Here is a 17213-nt window from a genome sequence, read left to right on the forward strand (position 1 = left end):
TTCATGCACCATTTGCAAGCAAGAGACTGAATGGTTTGCAAAATTAAAAATCAGGATGGTGTCCAATTAAAACAAAAGAACTAAACTGGATGATTATTGTAGGAGAAATCTAGAGGAAAGTTTTGATTTGTGAAATTGGTTTTCCTGAAAAGTCATTCATCCTAGCCTGCAGAAAGGAACTATAACTGTCCACCACCAACTGACGAGCTAATGTTGAGCTTCACATATGGAATTACTCAAATACCATCAATGTCTATGTTTTCAGCACAGATTTCACAATTTATGACACAGCTGTGCTTTTTTTAATACCTGTTAAAGAGTTGTATACTAAATTTTATTTTTTTATCAATAAATATATATTATATTAATTGTGTCATCTAAGAACTTGTATTTTGCCAAAATTTGCATACTAGTGAATGAAAGTGGTGCAGTTCATTTTGCTTTGGTATATAGAATTGAATTACAATTGTTCATGTTATTGGAATGCATATAAAAATACATATGGTACAATGTATATGATATTTAGTGAGTTTATAAAGCAAAAGTGAATAAGAAATAGGTATAAGCAGTTACAGGTACTACTGTACAATCTCAAACAATGAGAAAAACTAATACCATAAAGAGAATTTCATATTTACAAGTAAGTTTTGTTTTTGCGTTGAATAATTTTCTTCTATTGTTTTAATTGCAAATATGGGAAGTGGTTGAAATGCTAATGAGACAGCTGTTATGGCCACAGAGCCTTAATTGAAAACTTCTTTTTCATTCATACCGGTAGATTTTGCCTGGAGTTAGAAACATATCTGCCAACTTTTCAAAATGCACATGGGGGTTTTACGTGAAAGATGGTTCATATAGTCATACAAAACCTTCAAGGGGGCCTTCAAATGGAAGCAGGACAAGTCGCCCCACTGGCTAATCGCCCCACTTTTTAAAAAAACACCACAAACTGATTTATCAAATCGCCCCACATGTGAAATTGGTTAAATCATGTTAATTATTACTCCTGCCAACTCGCCCCACATGTGAAATTAATTAAATCATGTTAAATCAGGGTTCTCGCTAAGGATTTTTGAAGGCGAGTCCAGGGACTCGTAATTTTTGGCAACTAGGTACAAAAGAACTCTAAATCTTAAATTCTACAAACCACCTCTGTTCTATGGAAGATAATGATATAACTGGACTAGAAATACACACAACCTGTAATTAACTGCCTTTACAGCGCTTTCGCGCTTTGATTTTAATAGAGAGGGTCTGAATAATATATCAATGACCGCTCACAGTGGATCAATTATTAAACTGAGAATTGACTGTAAAATGAAAATACACTTTCGGGACGTCTGGAACGGGTGTTTTTAAGATCAAAATTTCAGGCTGATTGACCATTTCGGGATCCGGGATTTCTTTTTTCGAATTTCGGGATGTAGAGATATTTAATTTGTATAATAAATTCAGAACCTCGGGATTTCATGTTGTTAAGCCCGGGATATTGGGATCAGGACCCCTCCGCAGTGGCGGATCCAGAAATTTTCATACGCAGGGGCCCGTTGACTGCCTAAGAGGGGCACGCTCCGGTCATACTTCAGTGATTCCCTACAAGCAACCAATTATTTTCCAGAAGAGGGGGCGGGCCCCCTAAATCCGCCTCTGCCCCGACTCCCACTTTAATGAATGTTCATAATATACAGATAGCGCTAAAATTATTCATGTGGGTCATTAAAATTAATAGAGAACAAACACTTATCCTGTCCCAAATTACCTATAACTTTTGAAACCTTTTCTGAAATTCTCAAGTCACTAAATGTTTTACAAAAAAGAAGATGTGGTATGAATGCCAATGAGACAGCTCTCCACAAGAGACCAAAATGACACCGAAATTAACATTTAAAGGTCACCTTACGGCCTTCAACAATAAGCAAAAGCCGATACTGCATAGTCTGATATAAAAGGCCCCGAAATGACAATGTAAAACAATTCAAATGAGAAAACTAACAGCCTTATTGATGTACAAAAAATGAACGAAAAACAAATATCACTGAACCACTGAATTACAGGCTCCTGACTGGAATGTTCATAATAATGTACACTAAATGTATGTTCATAATGAAATTAATAGAAAAAAATTGGAATTTTGGAAATAATGGAGGAGGGTTAAAAAAAACATGTTCCTGTCCCCAAGTACCTCTGACTTTTGATACTATTCCTGAAATTCTCAAGTCATTAAATCTTTTACAAAATTCTTCCTACAACACTTTACATCCTTTCAAATACGCTTTGAATGCCCGCGATTTCGCGGGTGTGTTCTAGTAAATATAGAAATAAGGAGATGTGTTATGATTGCCAATGAGACAACTATGCAACATATGATAACAGAGTTTAAATAAGTAGATATAAACAATAAAAGGTCACAATATTCATGATATTGTTGATCATGTTGATTAATTCAAATACACTGGATAACTTTTTTGGTGGATTTCAAGGGTACAGGATCCGGAAAAACACGAATTTTAATTTTCAAATAATTACAATTTTTTTTTAAGGAAGGACTTGGCCAAAACCACCAAATTAATTATCCATGTATATATATATGCTAGTTTTCTTCAAACCTTGAAAATCTGTACCCACGAAAATAAAATAATCCACAGAATGTTAAAATTGAGAGAAACCCATACTGTATAGCAGGCTACACAAGGTCCTGACATAAACAAAAATGGGAAGGAATTTAAACTAGAAAACTGACAGCCTAATTTTTATCAAAACAAGGATAAGGATTATGAGAAATCTAGTAACACATTATATTTATATAGTGGCCTAATATTGAAACGTATTACTAAGGGCTGACAAACACCTGCTTATGGTTCTAAAGACTTTCATTTATTGACTTTTTGTTGCTATGAAAATGAAGGATTTTTTGTGCTGTATATTTTAACCCCTATATTATAAATCTAATAATTATTTTCAGGTATTTCCGTAACTTATGCAGCAATTCCTATATGCTTAAGATGCATGACGCTAACTATACAAATAAGAAGTTGTCGAATACCGGTAAGTGTTAAAAAGACAACTCTCTTTTCAATAATTATACCCCCGCTTTAAAAAAGATGGGGGGGTATACTGTTTTACCTCTGTCTGTCCGTCTGTCCGTCAGTCAGTCCGTCCCATGAATATTTTTCGTCGCATTTTTCTCAGGAACTACAATACAAGGATTTCTGAAATTTGGTTTCAGGGTTTATCTAAGTCAGCTATACCGTGTGATGCGTTTTCAGATTGATCACTTAAAAACTTCCTGTTTACCGAACACTTGTATGATTTTACATCTGATAGCCAAGTTGAAAATTTTCGTCACACTTTTCTCAGGAACTACAATACAAGGATTTCTGAAATTTGGTTTCAGGATTTATATAAGTAAGCTATACCGTGTGATGCGTTTTCAGATTCATCACTGGACAACTTCCTGTTTACCGAACACTTGTATGATTTTACACATGATAGCCAAGTTGAAAATTTTCGCCACACTTTTCTTAGGAACTACAATACAAGGATTTCTGAAATTTGGTTTCAAGATTTATATAAGTCAGCTATACCGTGTGATACGTTTTCAGATTCACTCGACAACTTCCTGTTTACCGAACACTTGCATATTTTTACACTATTTATATTATCCACTTCTCAGGAACAACAATACAAGGATTTCTGAAATTTGATTTCAGGATTTATATAAGTCAGCTATACCGTGTGATGCGTTTTCAGATTCATCACTCGACAACTTCCTGTTTACCGAACACTTGCATATTTTTACACTATTTATATTATCCACTTGCGGCGGGGGTATCATCAGTGAGCAGTAGCTCGCAGTTTCACTTGTTCATGATGCATGAAGCTAACTATACAAATAAGAAGTTGTTGAATACTCAGGTAAGTGCTAATAAGACAACTCTCTTTTCAATAATTCATGATGCATGTTGCTAACTATACAAATAAGAAGTTGATGAATACTGGTAAGTGCTAATAAGACAACTCTCTTTTCGATTAGTCATGATGCATACGAGGTTAACCATAAAAGTATTTACACTTTTGGTATTTAGCTGTATTTGTCTCAGAATGACCTTATATCACCTCTGAATAACCTTTTGACGTCAAGCAACAATCACTTTTTAGTCAAATGTTTTGAATTATAAAGTCAAAGTTTTCGGAAACCTGTGTGATGTTATGTAATGGCGGACAAATTTGCATACAAGTGTAAATACGTCTATTATAGATACAGCCTTCAACACAGAGCCTTGAATTACACTGAAAAGCAAGTTATAAAGGGCTCCAAAATGATCTGACCATTGTAAAACAATTCAAACAGGAAAACCAACAGTCTAATCCACATAAAAACTTAGAAACACCTATACACCACATAGACAAACAACAACTTCATGACTTTTTTTAACATAATTTAAATGTATGTATTTTTTAGTGCCATCTCTTTACACTGAAAATGTCCAGAACTGCTAGAACTGGGCAGAATAAGTCTGAGTAAGTAAGACTTAATTTCTTTAAGGGCAGATAATACAAGATGCATGTTTCACATTACTGTAACTTCCCTCTTTTTGCGCCTCCCTATTTTGAACTCAAAAATAGCCTACCCTAAAGTTTTTTTTGTAATTTTTCAATAAGCACAAGTAGTTGTTAAAGTCAGAATGTCCCCCTCATAGACTCAAGGTAAAAAAAATTAGTAAAATAAAAAAAAAATTATACCTACCCAGAGGCGGATTTAGGTGGAGGGCCCAGGGACCCGGGCCCCCCTTTTTGGGAGAAAAAATTGGTTGCTTATAAAGGGAATCACTGAAGCGTGACTGGAGCTGGCCTCCTCTTAGGCAGTCAGTGGGCCCCCACTAATGAAAATTTCTGGATCTGCCAGTGCTACCTACCCTGTTTTTCTTTGAAGATGTAATAGAAAACATACATATTTTTTTGGGGCCTAAATATGAAAATATGAAATGAAGATAAGAAAACAACATTTTATTAGGCTGACCAGGCCAGATTGTTTTATGGCCCCAACTTGGTGACTGAATTTGGTTTCATTACACCACCACGGGTCAAATTTTACTAGAATGGTCAGTAGCTGATATTTTTTGTCCCTGTCTACCAATCAATATGTTGTCTAATATCAAATTAGAAAGATAGAACAAATCTGTTTGAGAATGCAAGGATTTTTTATGTCTCATTTCCACCATATTTATTATCTACACTTCTTATAGGAATAACTGGTAATGCAATCAATTTCAAATGGCAATATTTACAGGTACCTATAATTGCATTTCTGCCTTTTATAAAGGTTAGAGTTAGACTATAGATACACAGAATAAAGAATTGGAATTGCATTTACATATAATTCATTTTTACTGAAATGAAATGGAAAAATGACTCATTCTTGGAGTTACTGTCCTTGAATGATGTGTTTAGATCCATGAAGAATTTAACAGCTAGGATTTTCCTCAAAATCGTAAAAATTAAAATCACATTTAAGACAAAATCGCAATAATAAATGCACAGAATAATTTCTGAATTTACTTGTATTCAACGCCTTCAAAAAAATGTTATGGAAAACAAAAAAATATAGTTTTATCAAAATTCAAAAAAATTGCTTTCTGATATATGTGTCAAGTACAATATGCTTACTCAATTAAATGACACCATATAGTTATTATCTCCCTTTTATGATGTTTTTTGCTCATTTGTTTACGTTTTTAATTGAATCTTGAGAAATGATGACAGAAACTGTAAACAATAAAATTGGTAAAAAAAAAATGCAAGATATGTCAAAATGTCAATAAGAGTTATTGCCCTTAAACATTTAGAACTTTTATCATGACAAAAATTATCATTGACATTCCACAGAAACTGTAAACAGCAAATTTGAAAAACAATGCAACCATTGGTTGACTATTTTTTTGTTTTTACCTTTTTATGATCATCATAAAAGTTAAACAGATGGACAGAAACTTAAAACAACCAGAAATATCATCATTAAACATGAGTTGATAGTAATTTAAAATAAAAGATTTATTGGAATAATGGAACATTCTGGCATTGTCATATTTGAACTAAAAGTTTAAAGTATTATATATGCCACTGACAACTAGGTCATTAAAATTGTATGTGAGAAAATTAGTAACATGTAATATTTTTATAGTGGCCTTATTGAGACTAGGCCTGACAAACACCTGCTTATGTTTCTAGATACTTTAATTTATTGACTTTTTGTTGCTATGAAAATGAAGGATTTTTTGTGCTGTATATTTTAACCGCTATATTTTAAATCTAATAATCTGTTGGAATATTGGACTAAATAGTATAAATGGGTTAAAAAATGGGAATTGTAACTTGATTTATCGGTAAAAAAGTATTAAGATTCAAATATTTAAATTGGGAATGCAATTATTGAATAGTTTGAAAATATAAATAGCAGACTAACACATCCGCAATCATTGACAACATCAAAAACATTCAGGTTAATTAACACTGCAGTTTAAACCATTGATTTTGTTTGCCACCATTAAAGGAAGGAGTTACGCCATAACTCGACATTTGAAATTCAATAATGTTGCTTTGATTTTGTAAACGACAATACTTAAAGTACTAGCCTGTAGATGACAATCTTGTCAGCCCACTATAAAAAAAACTCTAATTAAATTGTAACAGATAACTCGAAAACATTTGAAAATCTTTACCATTGCTAATTATACTTGTGAAATGAATGGGGAAAAAATGTCAAAGTAGTATGATTAAGACGGTTAGAAATGAATAATGGCAAATGTGAAAGAGACCTTTGCAATCATTTCTTGTATCAAAGATAGTAAGTCCTGACAATGAATAATAGCACAAGTTTTCATTTTCATATGTGTTTAAGCTTGGTGCACAGAAGCTGCATAGAGATAAATAGAAAGATCATTTGTTAGACTTGCCTTAGCATTTTGTATAGATCTGTTCAGAATATTGGCACTGGATAAGAAATTTATCAGGAACAATTTATTAGACAGTACTATCATTTTGACATATTTTGGAATAACCTGGAAGAAAGTCGATTATCCCAACAAATACTTAAATGTGAAATCTTTGGAAGCTCAAGGTAGGAAACTTTAACGATCAAATTTAATATATTTCTTGAAGTGATGAGAGAGCGTTATAATTCAAATTACGTTGTATATTATTCATGTATTTTATAGGTAATTCTGGATTTGATTATTTAGCTTTAACTTTGATATATTTTATTGTAATTTTTAATATTCATAATGTTTATGATTATGGTTCAGCTAGAGTTTAATTAGATGTATAATGATTTTTTTCTGTAAATGGATCATACAATATAGATAAGTCATGAGTTAATATAATATGTGGAACTTAAAGTCCAAATAGATTGGAATTTTTAATGATGTAATTTCTTCCTTCATAAACATAATCAAAATAATATTAGTGATTGAAATACATTTTTCATTTTGGAATTTTTAATTATGTAATTTCTTCCTTCATAAACATAATCAAAACAATATTAGTGATTAAAATATATTTTTCATTTGAACAGCTGTTTTTCTCCACAGATAACTGGACTGAAATGATGGGTTAAACAAATATTTGAAACATTAATGTGCTCAAACTAATCAGATTTTCATAATTTGAAACTGATTTTTATGCTGTTTCTCATTAGAAAATAGCAAATTTCAAAGATTAATGTGTACATGAAACTGATAAAAAATCATATGAACTATGTTAAAAACAATTTATAAATCTCTTCATATAATAAGTTATCTTCTAGCAAATATGTAGAATTCTACTTCTTTAAATAATCAGGTTTTAATTTATTTTGACAGTTGTTAATTTCAGAGATGTTTAATTTCAACTTGATGAGTTTTTGGTGATTAGTACTTTATAAATGAAATAAACATCATTTCACCATCATATAAACAGAGCTGTTAAAAGAATAGGATAAAGATATAATTACCCGGTAGTAATTTACATAATTACTATGGTTCTGTTGTATGGTAGAGGAGTGTAATTTACAATACTACAAACAGAATAATTAGTTTCATTTTAGCTCTTTAATATATTGTGGTAATGTGATGTGATCCATCTTGCTATTTTTTCTTTGGTTTTACAGGTGTTTTACTGAACGTAGATTATCTCGTTTGTATTATTTGGAAAAGTCTCAAGGTAAGAACTTAGATTTATTACAAAATAAAAAAAATGAAAATTTAGACAGAAATTTTGCTAAATAGAAAGAATAAAAAATTAAGACTTATCAATATTTGAAAAAAAGGGTGGATAAAGATAAGAGAATGTCAGGAAATTTACATGCTAAAATTCACTACATTAAAAAATAAAAAAACTGCTGAAAAAAATTAAAAAAGAAGTAAACAGATGAACAAGTTAGTAATTTTCATAAATTTTGTGTACTGATGTTTGCATGTTTGTCTTTTTCTTTTATAACCATGGCATTGTTATTTTATTTTTAACTTGTGAGTTTGAATTTCCCTTTGGTATCTTTCCCTCTCCTTCATGTCCTTTGGGTTTCTGAAAAAAAATAACGAAACGAATATCCTTTACCGTGCTCAGTTGATAACAGTTATAGAAAGTTAATCATGCAGTGAAGTTACAAAAAAACCCAAAGGTATATAACCATTTTTTTTTTTTTAAGTTTTGCAGCAGCTACATTTTGTCTTGGCAGAGAAAATTTTGGTGCATTGTGTTATAAATTACAATGGACATACAATGCATCTTATCCATAAAAGTATAGACTAGTGTCAATATCTCTTATAATCTTTTGATTCATATTTTACACCATAATGCCATCAAATGGAATTGGATAATTTGCATATAACATCATTTTATACTTTACCACTCAAAAGGTCAAATTGCTGAAAATAACCAGAGCTCTCCTAAATTATTGAAAATCTGAAGTTCATTTTGTGAACAAGGGCCACTAGCTACGAGATATATAAAAAATCTATTTTTTTCATTTTTTTTTCTCAATCATTAATGAAATGCAAATAGTGAAATAATAATTTGCTTTTAGCACCCAGTATGATTCAATTTTTTTCAAAATCAGCTAAAAAAACTGATTATGAATTATTCACTTGCAAGTGAATGATTCGACCTCATAGTATCTGAGATATGGCCTTGACCACCAAAACTTAACAAGGTAAGGTTTTGGTGGTCAAGTCCATCTCTCAGATACTATAAGCAATAGGTCTGCTATATTTGGTATATGGAAGGATTGTAAGGTGTACATGTCCAAAATTGGCAGGTGTCATCTGACCTTGACTTCGTTTTCATGGTTTAGTGGTTAAAGTTAGGTTTTTGAGTTTTTGTCTTTTCATTGCTCAGTGTGAAGTTTTTGTGTTTTTGTCTGTTTTTCTTTTAACTATAAGTAATATGTCAACTATATTTGTTGTATGAAAGAATTGTTAGCTGTACATGTCTGCCTGAAATGATTCATCTGACTTTGACCTCATTTTCATGGTTCATTAGTCAATCTATAGTTTTCTTGGTTAATGTTAGTTAATGTGACAGTTGTGATAAAGCTTTATATTTAGGACTATCAATACAATATCAATGATTAGTAAAGAAGGCGAGATATTTCAGCATGTTCACTCTTGTTGAATCTAAAGGACTTTTAAAATGAGTAACTTTATTGTTTTTGCCCCAAAATGAAATCAATGTGAATTTTAATTGGTTATGAACTTTGTTTAAGCCAATCACCTTGTTTGCTGTATGCTTTTGAAAATATCCAAAATGCATTAGATTTTGATCAAAGAGTTGTTTTGACGTCCCTGTTTTCTAGTTCAAGTATTAGAATCTTCTTGACTTTAAGCTGTACAATGCATGCTTGTTACTGTCGTTTTGAAAGATTGGTTAATGGGAGTTTACCAGTTAAACCCCAAAACATGTGTGATTTTTTGGCAAATTAGGCTGTTTCTTATCTGTACCTTGACCTTGATATTACATATTTTATTGTCTTTTTCTGTCAGAATGTTTCACACCAACTCAATGCCACCTTTATTTGGTTTATTGTTTTAATTTTTTTTTTTATTATTATAAATGCAAATTCAACTAATATTTCTCCAGATGTTAAATAATACATTCATTTGTAAGATATCAGTTTTTTCATTGCTTTTTAAAGGGGATTTAAATCTTTACATACATGACATAAGCTGCAAATTTACAAAAAAATAATTTTTCAATATTTTCACATATTTTAATAATAATGATTTTTAGGAAATTCAACATTATTATGACATTCATCACTGAACTAGTACATATTTTTTTTTAAGAGGCCAGCTGAAGAACACTTCTAGGAGTGGTATTTTCTCGTTGTATTGAAGACTCTTTGGTGGCCTTTGGCTGTTTATTGCTTATTTGTCAGGTTGCTGTCACTTTGACACATTCCCTATTTCCATTCTCAATTTTGATATAACCAATAAAAATGATAAAGTACAAATGGGCACAGGACGTTTGCGCTTTTTTACCTGTAAAACGATAGGACATTTGCGCTTCAAATACTATGGACATTTGCGCTTTTAATTTCGATTCACCTGTAATAAATTGACCGGACATTTGCGCTTTTTCCTTAAAGTAGTCTACCTGCAAATAAATTTAACTTAAACATGTATTTATCAATTCATTTTAGTAAAACAAATGGTCCACAATCCTTCCATGTCCACTATAATGAACAGTTTTACTCAACTCATCCAATTTATTTTTAAATATAATATATTTGAAGAGTATCATTTAACAACAGTCGGCGAATTACATTAAGATTCGTTCTTATGATGATCGGCACCCCAGTCATGCAAGAATTGAGAAAGAGAAACTTAATTATTTATTTGAAATGTTGGCGCAATACCAGTCAATACAGATAACAAGGGCTAAATTTGTTCACTCTTTGGACATCAGATATCAAGCGAAAACTGATCTGTGATGGCTATACATGATTTAATATCTTTAAAATATTTACTTTTAGCTCTATATTATCTTTAAATATATGTCAAAGTGCTATGACATGAATGTGCTATGAAATGTGCTATGAAGTGATTTTGATGTTTATAACCATAAAGGAAAATATGACTTTAATTCTACCAGGTTAGAATAGTCATAAAAACCATATATTGCAAAAGCGCAAATGTCTTATGTAAATAGCGCAAATGTCCTTTTTTAAAAAGCGCAAATGTCCTATGATTTGAAGCGCAAGTGTCCAAATAAAAAAGCGCAAATGTCCTATGAAAAAGCGCAAACGTCCCGTGCCGGTACAAATAGTGAAGGTAAAAATTGACCAAATAAAATATATCACAAACCAATGCAATTTTAGGTCTTTTTGTTGTTTTGTACTTTTACAAAACATTTGCCAAATCAAAACAATCACAAGATAAAAAAAAACTCAATTAATAGGCGTTTTTTGTAAAACAGATTAATTTGCCTGAAAAAGCAAGTGTTATTACATTAAGCATATTGAATTATGAAATGATTCTGAACCGCAATTAAATTTGTGTCATGTTGCAAAGCTTTTTCAATATTCAATCATTTATGTCAAAATGAGTTATGTGTAATTCACTTTTATATGATATTGATGTGTAAAAATTACGTTACAACTAAAGTGGCTCTCTGGAACTGATTTTATAATGTCAGTTTCAATCAGTTTTTTACTTATTTCTTACCCATAATAATTGATCTATACAGAAGATGTGAAGTAAAATATGATCTTGTCTTCAAAAGCTGACTTTGTTTCAAATGTACCAGTTGTAAAAATCTCCCTGGAAATCTAAATGATACACATTACATAATGTTCAAAGATCTGTTTGATTATTTTTATTGGCTTTAAAACAAAGAACATTTTGATTTTAAAATGTATACAGTTTACAATTCTTTAACGACAAATTTGATTTATGTTGTATATAATGGTACAAAAATATATCATAGTACAAATGTAGTATGTAACTTAATTTTGTAAGCAAAAAAAAATTCACAAATATTTATAAAAGTCTTTTAAAATTATTTGTATCATGCATTAGCTTCCAAACTCATTTCAAATAATCTCTAAACTCATTTTTTACATGCTCTAAGATTATTCTGAGAAAATCAAAATTGATGCTGCAAAGCCAAGGATGCATGTTCAAAATTACTGAAATCATACAAGGATAAAAGAGCACCACCCTTACAGCCGATTTCATTGAGTGTGTAGGGAAAGGGAGAATTCTTGGTTAGCTTGCTTGTTAATGCTTGTGAAGACATTATAAGGTAAGGTATACTACCCTCCTTTTCAAGTAGTCTAATAAGTCTTTCAAACAAAAATATTGGTTGTCTGTCGGACTAAGTCTACTCTTAAAGGAGGAAAGTTTACCTTTACCTAATAATGACTTCACGGTTCAGCTAGCATGCAAGCTAACCAAGGATTCTACCTTTCCCAACACACTCAATAAAATCAGCTATAAATACCCTGTTGTGATACCAGCAAAAATTTGAAATAGATGAAAATGACAAAAAAAGGTTGTAAGCTAGGTATAATGCTTCTGCAGCGAAAATGCATATGACGTTTAGAGGTCATGTGACGATAAAATGTGTCAAATTCTTAATCTTTATATGATTCTTATCTTAAAGTTAACACAGGAGAGACTATCAAAGATTAGTTGCCATCAACAGCAGTTCACCAAATGATATAAAGACCTCCTCTTATGAAGTGCCGGTCTCTGAAAAGGCACATTTGAATTTGTGGCAGTGTTGAACTAGTTTTGTTGGATCTCTGCTCTAGCTCTTCAATCTTGATCAGCTACTGAAATGATAAAACTTAAAATGAAATAAGAACAGGAAAACCTTGTATTGAAAATATATTTTGGTATAATAGATTACTGAACTTTGATAAAAAATACCATAACAAAAACTGGCATAAATAAATGTATATTTACAGCAAACTTAAATCAGATTGTTTGTTTTATTGTTTGAATTATTTCATATACATGTATTGCTATGTGATGGCAAATCCAGCCATTTTAAAAAGGGGGGGGGGGGGGGGGGGGGGTTCCCAACCCAGAGTAAAGGGGGGTTCCAACTATATGCTCCCATTCAAATGCATTGAACGGCCAAAAAAAAAAAGGGGGGGGGGGTCCAACCCCCAGAACCCTACCCCCCCTTGGATCTGTCAATGCGTGCAGTAAGCTATAGTTTCTTATATATAATAATATCCCAAAACAAAACCAGCTGCAATGAAAGAACAACAATAGTGTAATTACATCTTTTATAGATAACATATTAAGTTACAAAAGAAAAGCAATGTCTTAACTTGTAAGCTATATGTTAATACATATTAGAATACAATTCTTGTGTGTTAAATAACACTTTTCATTAAAATCCTGAAATCCTATTTATATTCCATCAAGTTTTGATCATTTTTTTTGCCCCACCTACGATAGTAGAGGGGCATTATGTTTTCTGGTCTGTGCGTCCTTTCGTTCGTCCGTTTGTTAGTCCGTCCATTCGTTCATCCGTCCGTTCGTTCGTCCGTCCATCTGTCCCGCTTCAGGTTAAAGTTTTTGGTCAAGGTAGTTTTTGATGAAGTTGAAGTCCAATCGACTTCAAACTTGGTACACATGTTCCCTATGATATAATCTTTCTAATTTTAATGCCAAACTAGAGATTTTACCCCAATTTCACAGTCCACTGAACATAGAAATGATAGTGCGAGTGGGGCATTCGTGTACTGAGGACACATTCTTGTTTTGGTTATATATTCATGTTGTAAAAGAAGTCAATGTGTGTAATAGAGTAGGAGGACTCAATTATCCTTTGCTTTTAAAGCTTAGAATTAATGTTGATAGAAAGATGTATATCTAAATATAAGGAAAGGGAAATAAAGTTCAATGCCAAACAGCAACTCATAGACATTAGGACATAATAAGATGTATATATTTGTTTAGGGGCCAGCTGAAGGACGCCTCCGGGTGCGGGAATTTCTCGCTACATTGAAGACCTGTTGGTGACCTTCTGCTGTTGTTTTTCATTTGGTCGGGTTGTTGTCTCTTTGACACATTCCCCATTTCCATTCTCAATTTTATTACTTATTAGTTCAAATATTCCAATGAAAACTTATTTTTTTACGATCTAATTATGTAATAAATCCTTGAAATAAATAATATTGAGAAATCTTTGCATATTGCATGTATTGTAAGAACATGAAGAACATTAACTTAATAAAATGGGTTTCTTTATCACTCTATATGTTATTTTAGGATTTTAGTTTTCTTAAATGAAATTTACTGCTTTCTTTAGAAAAAGATAAAACAAAGCAATAAAGCATCTGTTGAACATGAAAGTTACACATTCTAGTTGTAGTTCATTGGCTTGATTACACAATTATTTGTATTTAAATGTCTACAGAAATTAAATTATTTCTATCTTTAGCCTACATTTCAATTTATATGCCAGCCTCAATTTTGGACATATTGATTTATTCAGAAATTATTGTGTGCATTTATTGTTGGATTTAACCACAAAGAGGACTGGTGAATAAACTTATGGTCACTCTTGGTTTTCTGCTGACGCTCATTAAAACCCTTAGGCCAAAATTGGGCAGGATGTTAAACATTTGCAGCCGTATCATAAATCTGGACAGAATGGGAATTTAAATCTGATCATACTTTGGGTATAGAAAGAATAAAAGTCTGAAATTTAGAATTTTTAAAATAAAATTAATAATAATGGGAAGCTCATAGATGTGTGAATATAATTTTACACCAAAACCCATGCAGTTGCTCGGAACATTGATAAAGAGATGAAGTCATCTGATTTTCATATCTTTTGCTCTCTAACAGATGTCCTTAAAGTGATCTAATGAAATTGGAAGTTTAAGAGAAACCATTATATGTATAAGTAAATAAATTGCCTTTGATATAAGTCTTTAACAGACTTGACCATGGATCCAAGATCAATACCGCAAATGCCAATATCTTATGTCCGTTTGTCTTCCTATTTGTCAATCTTACGTGGAGAAACTTAATATCTGACGTTTAATTTGGCTTTTGACTGGAAACGAATATAATTTTGTGCGAAAATTACATCCTTCGGTAATCTGATCATCATATAAAACTTGTAGTGCAATATTCCGTACACTATATTTCTCATCCTTAAAAACGCTGACACCATGTTGTTGTGACATTTGACCAATGCATTTATCTCAGGTTTAGAAGTTATCTCCTTATATAAGAGGGTCGGAAGTGGATGGCATCAAAGAGAAAAATGATTAAAATATACCAATTAAAGGACAAAAAAAGAAAGGAGAAAAAAAAATCAAAGAAATAAAGAATACAGATTATAAATTAAAATGGGATGAAAAACATTAAAAATAGTGAATGATGTGCAAAACTAATAAAAAATAATATAGAAAAATGACCCTTAATTAAACTTTGAGTAAACAGAATTTGAGGAGTCAGAAGGACTCATTTTGACCCTCGCAAAAGATGACAGTATTGATCATAGAATAAGGATTGGTTTGTAAGTATCATAAATGGTCACACATATAAAGCTAGAGATGATGATGTTCTATAGACTTGACTCAAGACTAAAGACAGCTATTACTGGGAGGCTTTATTACATTATAAAGTACCAGTAGTATTATACCATGTGAGGCTCACTATAAATTGTCTATCATAAGGTTTTAGATTTAAGTTAAAGGATGATACCAATCCTTAAAAAATATCCCCTGTTTCTTATTTTTGTATAGTTAAAAAAAAAAACTAAAAACCAGGAAAGTTTATAGAGAGGCGTAAAAAGAAGGGGTGTATCTGCAGGGATGAACACAAAATAAAATTGCTATGAAAGAAAAATTAAAAAGTTCTTGCACGTTGATCTTTTTTCCAATTTCATAAAACATGGTGAAATATGAAAGAGCCTTTTTCACGGCTGTACGTGATATTAAAATGGCAAAACAGGTTGCGCGAAAATATCCCTTTCACACCCTCTTTATACATCAGGTTGACAACTAGTTTTTTTTTATTTAAAGCTTCAATCATTAAAAGACAATTTCTAATAGATGCATTGCATACAAAACTTGCTATCATTTTTTTTTTAAACAATTAGGTAAAAACACATTATTTTACATAATCAGTGCCATTATATTGGCAGAATAATTAAGAATGAAAAATGTTGTAAAGTACTATTAATTAGCATTAACCTTTGCAAACTAATGTTCTTATCACAAAAAATCTGGGAAATATTTAGGTCTTTAGGTTTTTTTCCCTCAGATATTTGGCATTATAACAAAACTGTGTGTTTAAATTCATGATCTTTATAGTTTTATAATCCTCCCCCAACTTTCTGGTTATTAGTTTAAAAATTTCCTATAAATATCAGCAAAACAGACAGGAAAACAAGTCAAAGTTATGCAATTTAAATGCTTATAATATACCTTCTCATAGGTCAAAAGACATTAAGAATTTATAATTTTGATGGCAAACTTTATGTTTTTTGCATGGCTTATTATTAGTTAGAATGACACTAAAGAGTTTACAATATTCTATTTTCTATTATAAATGATTTTCCAGCCATTAAAGATCACCCTATGAGATGGTTGTAATACAGTGCATGTGGCAGATCTGGTGAAAGGGTTCATTCCCTCTATTCCCACTTTTTATAAATCTTGTAAGAAAAGGTAAAATTTCATGTGGGAATAGGAGGAAAACTTGTGCAAACAAAGGATTATACTGTACAAACAATTTTTAATCAACTGTTAATTGAACAGTGTGGGTTTTTTTTTTTTTTTATATTAGAACAAGTAATAAGTTATCTTTACATCTGTATGAATTCTGTTTTTTTTTCGACAAAATAAATATAAAAACAAATATAAAAGTTAGCAGTTTTCACCCATTATTTTATATCTTTGATTATCGGTCCAAGTAATTATATTTTTTTAGAATACTTTTATTCCACATCTGAAGATTATACTTTCTTATCATGTTATTTATATCATTCATTTGTACAGCAGACATGTTTTTAAGGTTACAAATTCAAATATTTAGAAATAAAATTTAACTCCAATGTATTGATTATAATTTTTCTTTATTTTTAAGTACAAATTCAAAAATTTAAGAATAAATCCAACTCCAATCTATTTATCATAATTTTTCTCTAGTTTTAAGTATTTCTTTGATGAAAAAAGAAACATATTACAAATAAACAAGGCATTA

At 31.1% G+C, this 17213-nt stretch overlaps 1 protein-coding gene across 1 annotated transcript in view; it reads left to right on the forward strand.

The window, feature by feature from the left end:
* Window positions 1–2979: 2979 nt before the first annotated feature.
* Window positions 2980–17213, forward strand: part of LOC134696446 (solute carrier family 4 member 11-like) — a 49972-nt gene continuing 35738 nt past the window's right edge. Inside the window, exons 1-3 of the mRNA XM_063558261.1 lie at window positions 2980–3045; window positions 4463–4521; window positions 8144–8196. The gene's annotated coding sequence lies outside the window, so the exon portion shown is untranslated. The remainder of the gene's footprint in view (window positions 3046–4462; window positions 4522–8143; window positions 8197–17213) is intronic.

Source organism: Mytilus trossulus, chromosome 14 (genome assembly GCF_036588685.1).
Source record: "Mytilus trossulus isolate FHL-02 chromosome 14, PNRI_Mtr1.1.1.hap1, whole genome shotgun sequence".
Lineage (NCBI taxonomy): Eukaryota > Metazoa > Mollusca > Bivalvia > Mytilida > Mytilidae > Mytilus > Mytilus trossulus.